This window comes from Hordeum vulgare, chromosome 2H (assembly GCF_904849725.1).
Source record: "Hordeum vulgare subsp. vulgare chromosome 2H, MorexV3_pseudomolecules_assembly, whole genome shotgun sequence".
Taxonomy (NCBI): domain Eukaryota; kingdom Viridiplantae; phylum Streptophyta; class Magnoliopsida; order Poales; family Poaceae; genus Hordeum; species Hordeum vulgare.
Window position 1 is genome coordinate 242,831,338 of NC_058519.1, and position 6,000 is coordinate 242,837,337.

A 6,000-nucleotide genomic window follows, 5' to 3' on the forward strand; every position below is an offset into this window, starting at 1 on the left:
GGATTCCTCCTGATGTTCCAACTGTTGGAAATATGCCCTAGAGGCAATAATAAATTAGTTATTATTATATTTTTTGTTCATGACAATTGTTTATTATCCATGCTATAATTGTATTGATTGGAAACACAGTGCATGTGTGGATACATAGACAAAACACTGTTCCTAGTAGGCCTCTAGTTGACTAGCTCGTTGATCAAAGATGGTCAAGGTTTCCTGACCATAGGCAAGTGTTGTCACTTGATAACGGGATCACATCATTAGCAGAATCATGTGATGGACTAGACCCAAACTAATAGACGTAGCATATTGATCGTGTCATTTTGTTGCTACTGTTTTCTGCGTGTCAAGTATTTGTTCCTATGACCATGAGATCATATAACTCACTGACACCGGAGGAATGCTTTGTGTGTATCACACGTCGCAACGTAACTGGGTGACTATAAAGATGCTCTACAGGTATCTCTGAAGGTGTTCGTTGAGTTAGTATGGATCGAGACTGGGATTTGTCACTCCGTGTGACGGAGAGGTATCTCGGGGCCCACTCGGTAATACAACATCACACACAAGCCTTGCAAGCAATGTGACTTAGTGTAAGTTGCGGGATCTTGTATTACAGAACGAGTAAAGAGGCGTGCCGGTAAACGAGATTGAAATAGGTATGCGGATACTGACGATCGAATCTTGGGCAAGTAACATACCGAAGGACAAAGGGAATGACATACGGGATTATATGAATCCTTGACACTGAGGTTCAACCGATAAGATCTTCGGAGAATATGTAGGATCCAATATGGGCATCCAGGTCCCGCTATTGGATATTGACCGAGGAGTCACTCGGGTCATGCCCACATAGTTCTCGAACCCGCAGGGTCTGCACACTTAAGGTTCGACGTTGTTTTATGCGTATTTGAGTTATATGGTTGGTTACCGAATGTTGTTCGGAGTCCCGGATGAGACCCAGGACGTCACGAGGAGCTACGGAATGGTCCGGAGGTAAAGATTGATATATAGGAAGTCCTGTTTTGGTCACCGGAAAAGTTTCGGGCTCATCGGTAGTGTACCGGGAGTGCCGGGAGGGGTGCCGGGGACCATCGGGAGGGGTGTCACCCCCCAAGGGGTATCATGGGCTATGGGAAGAGATAAACCAGCCCCTAGTGGGCTGGAATAAGTTCCCACTAAGGCCCATAAGGTTTGAGAAGGAAAAAACACAAGGTGGAAAGAGTTTCCAAGTGGGAAGGTGGAATCCTAGTCCAAGTAGGATTGGAGTAGGACTCCTCCACCTCCAATTTCGGCCAAACCTTGAGGGTTTGAGGCTGCCTCTTCCCTCCCCCTCCCTCCTATATATACTGAGGTATTAGGGCTGATTTGAGACTTTCTCCATGGTTTTTCCTCTAGATCGAGTTTCTGCGGAGCTCGGGCGGAGCCCTGCTGAGATTAGATCACCACCACCCTCCGGAGCGCCGTCACGCTACAGGAGAACTCATCTACCTCTCCGTCTCTCTTGCTGGATCAAGAAGGCTGAGATCATCGTCGAGCTGTACGTGTGCTGAACGCGGAGGTGCCGTCCGTTCGGCACTAGATCGGATCGGATCGTGGGACGAATCGCGGGACGGTTCGTGGGACGGTTCGCGGGGCGGATCGAGGGACGTGAGGACGTTCCACTACATCAACCGCGTTTCTTAAACGCTTCTGCTGTGCGATCTACAAGGGTATGTAGATCGGAAATCCCCTCTCGTGGATGGACATCACCATAATAGGTCTTCGTGCGCGTAGGAAATTTTTTGTTTCCCATGCGACGTTCCCCCACACCAACCACACAGTTACTTGACCATGTTACTGGGATCTTTGATGAATAGATCTTAGGTGGGTGGATCCCCGCCTGTTTGTGTCGTTGGCTTAATTAAACTTATAATGGATTTGGGTATATGATCTTGGTTGATCGAAAGGCCTTATTACACACTAACCGTCTATGTGGGAAGAATTATGGGTACTCGACGTCGCGGTATCAGCCGAAGCTTTTCAGATGTCAGCAATAGAGTGGCACACGCCCGAGTGGTCCCGAGATGCATCACGCTTGTGACAAAGCGGTGCTAGGACTGACCTTGGCCGCCCACGCATCATGCAGGAGAGCGGATGGCAAGTGGGCCCACGAACCCTTTGTGCTTAGGAGTTAGACCGACGGGTTGGCCTCTCTGCTGAGCTTAGGTGGGGCTGCGACGTGCGATATTCCGAGGCCGGGCATGACCCAGAAATGTGTGTCCGGCCAGAATGTTATCGAGCGCGTTGGGGAATATGTTGTGCACCCCCGCAGGGAAGAATTTTTCTATTCGAATAGCCGTGTCCACGGTTACAGGATGACTTGGAGTTGTGCCCTGATCTTATACAACCACAACTCTTACTTAACTGGATTTAGTTGCCCCAAGATTGCTTCCTCACAGGGAGTCGAGGAAGGATCTCTGGGCGTGCCCTCATATTAACAATTGCTGCAACAATATGACTATTAATTGTGTTACACCTGTTCTACTCTCGTCTATTCCTGCAAGACCCTGAAGATGCTAGTCTTTGATAGGACTAGGCCTTCTCTCTCTATTCTTGCATTGCTGCAGTCAGTCCACATATAACCACCCCCTTCTTTGATACTAATGCATACTTAGAATAGTTCTCATGTAAGACTTGCGAGTACTTTGGATGAGTAATCACCGATGCTTTGCTCCCCCTTTGCCCCTTGATCTGTTGTTCGACCATATGATGGAGCCCAGGAGATGGAGGTTCCCGCCGACGACAACTGCTACCCCGACGGTGCCTACTACTACGTGGAGGCCACTGAAGACCAGGAGTAGTTAGGAGGTTCCCCAGCAGGAGGCCTTGCCTCGTTTGATCATTGTATCTTTTGTGCTAGCCTTCTCTAAGGCACCCCATGTTTTATGTATGTACTCAGATATTGTTGTTGCCGCTTTCTCGTGTGTTTATCGAGCTTTCGTATTCTATCCCTCGAGGCCCCTGGCTTGTAATATGAAGCTGATATTGTTTTATTTGTGTCTAGAGTTCTGTTGTGATATCTTCCCGTGAGTCCTTGAGTTTGATCGTACGCATTTGCGTGTATGATTAAATCGAGGGCGTCACAACTTGGTATCAGATCCGACTGCCTGTAGGTAGCCCCCTTTCCAAATCCTTGGCTGAAGTTGAGTCTAGTGTTTGAAAAACTTTACTAACACTGATGTTGTGGCTTACGGGCCCACATCTCAATTGGGTGGTATTAGTATCTTTTACTCCTTTCCTATACTCTAGGCTCTACTCTCTCTTCTCTTTCGGGTTAAAGATTTTACTAACTCTAACATTAGGTCCTCGTAATCACATCGACCCGGAGCGCTGGAGTATCTACTGTGTTCTTCTGAATATATATTACACACCCTGTAATTTGACACCCGTCAATCTTCTTTTCACATGCGTCCCACAAGATAGCACGTGCGCCTGACACAGGCCACTGAGATGACTGGGTTCCCGGCCATTTAGGTCGACCTCCTGACCAGGCTAGGATATTGCTGGTACCCTGAGTACACTGTGTACGAGGACTTCCGCGAGTACAACGAGTACCAGTACCAGGCTGAGGTTCGCATCTTCGAACAGATGGGCGACTCCACCCTCGAGCGCCACTTCTTGTGCGGTGTTGGAGTGTCGGTCGAGATGGCCGTCCATGATGCGGCCTACATTGCTATTACCCGTCTCTGTGGAACATACACTCACCTGGAGGAGAGTGCTTTCAGATCCATCCCGCATGCTCCTTCTGGGGATGAGACTGGGTCTAATCTCACTGCCAACACTGCTAGCGTTCGGGAGCGCAACGACTGGTCCTACGTCGCTGTCTGCGCCCCCTACGGGACGCGTCGCTACGACACGCGGGTTCTGGTGCAGTACACTGAGGCACTGGATCGTGCATTTCGAGCTCTAACTGTGGAGCTGTACACTACGCGTGCTCGTCTTTATGATGCGTTGACAGAGCTGCAGCCAGGACACCACCTAAGGGTTCCCCCTGTGCACATCCGCGAGCCGAGCAGGACAGAGCTACCATCAGGTCTCAAGTGGACTGATGTTGGGGGTAGAACCCCTGCACTTGGACCTCAGCTCCTCGAGTGGATGCGTTTCCCTCACTAGAGTCACCACGGAACGTAGGGTCGTGTTCCTACCTTCTAACGCCGCCAGCTACCAAGATTTGTTCATCCTCTCATGACGTTGATGTAGCCTTATCGCTATATCTCGTTGTGGTACTCTTCCACTGCATGGCTGCGTGCCGCCTAGTGACTCCAGGGTATCGTCTAATGCATCCAGGTTATCGCCAAATTTCGAATTTGTAATCGATGGTCTGTAATCGAACTTATGTATCGGTCTATATGTCGAACTCAACTACTATGAAGTATCTATCACATTTCCCTTTCGTCATGCTTGATTACTTAATGAATGCGTTCGATGCCCTTTACAGTTACTTTAAGCTAAACTACCCCTGTTAAATATTTAGCAGGAGGGTTATACCAGCTGGCCGCCCGCGTAGCCCCGCCAACGATGCACCACCCCCGCCTCCTAAGTATATGGCGGGGATGATCCATCTGTTTGAACTGAACTGCCAGTTTATGCAAAGGCTCATGGATCAGTTCCAAAGGCTGAACATGAACCAGCAACAAGGCGTGACACTGCAAGACTTCTCCCGCCTCAACCTTGCCATCTACCGTAGCTCAACTCAACCTCTTGATGCTGATGACTGGCTCCGTGATATTGCTTATGAGCTGGAGTCTGCGAATGTGCCGCTGCCGAGCTATGTCAACTTTGTCTCCTACTTCCTGAAGGGTTCCGCTGCTCAATGGTGGGACAGTCACAGGCGCTCTCAGCCCGTTGGAACTGTAATCAGTTGGATGGAGTTCAAGGCTGCTTTCCGTGCTCGCTACATTCCTGAGGGAATCATGGACCGGAAGAAACGTGAGTTCCGTAACCTTGTCTAGGGCAACAAGATTGTGGATGCTTATCAGCGGGAATTTCTGGACTTATCTCTCTATGCTGAAGAAGACATTGCAACTGATGCACGCAGACAGGAAAAATTCCGTGAGGGCCTTCGCCCTGATATCAAGATGGCACTCCTAGTTCAGGACTATGCTGATTTCGCCACCCTAGTGAACAAGGCTATACAGGTTGAGACTGGTCTGCAGGAATACAGGTATTTCAGCAAGCGCAATCGTGACATGGGCTCGACTTCGGGCTCATCTGCACAGAGGCGGAAGATCTGGATTCCCAACAATATGTACCATGCACCTCCTCTTGCTCCGAGGCCATCCTATGCTGCACCTCGCCTGCCGCCTCCACCACCTAGGCAGTCGAGGCTTCCAGCTCCACCGCCTCGAGTTCCTCCTTCCCATCCTGAGGATGGGCTGTACTTCAAGTGTGGCCGTGCAGGTCACCGTGCTAGAGACTGTAGGAAGAATCTTAATCAGCTGACACTTCCCTCAACTGGCAGTGGCAACAACCAGAACCGCAACTACAATGATAAGCCTGCTTATGTTCGTGGTCAGGCCAACAATTTTGAGATGGGTCAAGCTCAATACTAGTGTGCTACCATGATGGGTACACTTCTTGTTAACTCGGTACGTGCTTCCGTATTGTTTGATACAGTAGCATCGCATTCCTTTATGTCGGAAAATTTTGCATACATGCATGACATTAGGAGCGAAGAGATGAACATCCCGATAGTGGTAAACACCCCTGGGGGCGAATGCCGAACCTCTATGGTTTGCCCCATGTTTCGGTTGAATTTGAAGGATTAGAATTCCTTGCCGACCCCATCCTACTAAAGTCATCCAACATTGATCTCATACTGGGGATGGACTAGTTGAAAGCTCATATGGCATCGATCGTTTGTGCCACCAAGACCGTCCACCTCCTACACGGTTCAAATGAATTAATAAGCTACCATGCTCATCTTGTCCGAAATGTTGAGGCACGGCTATATGCCTTGAA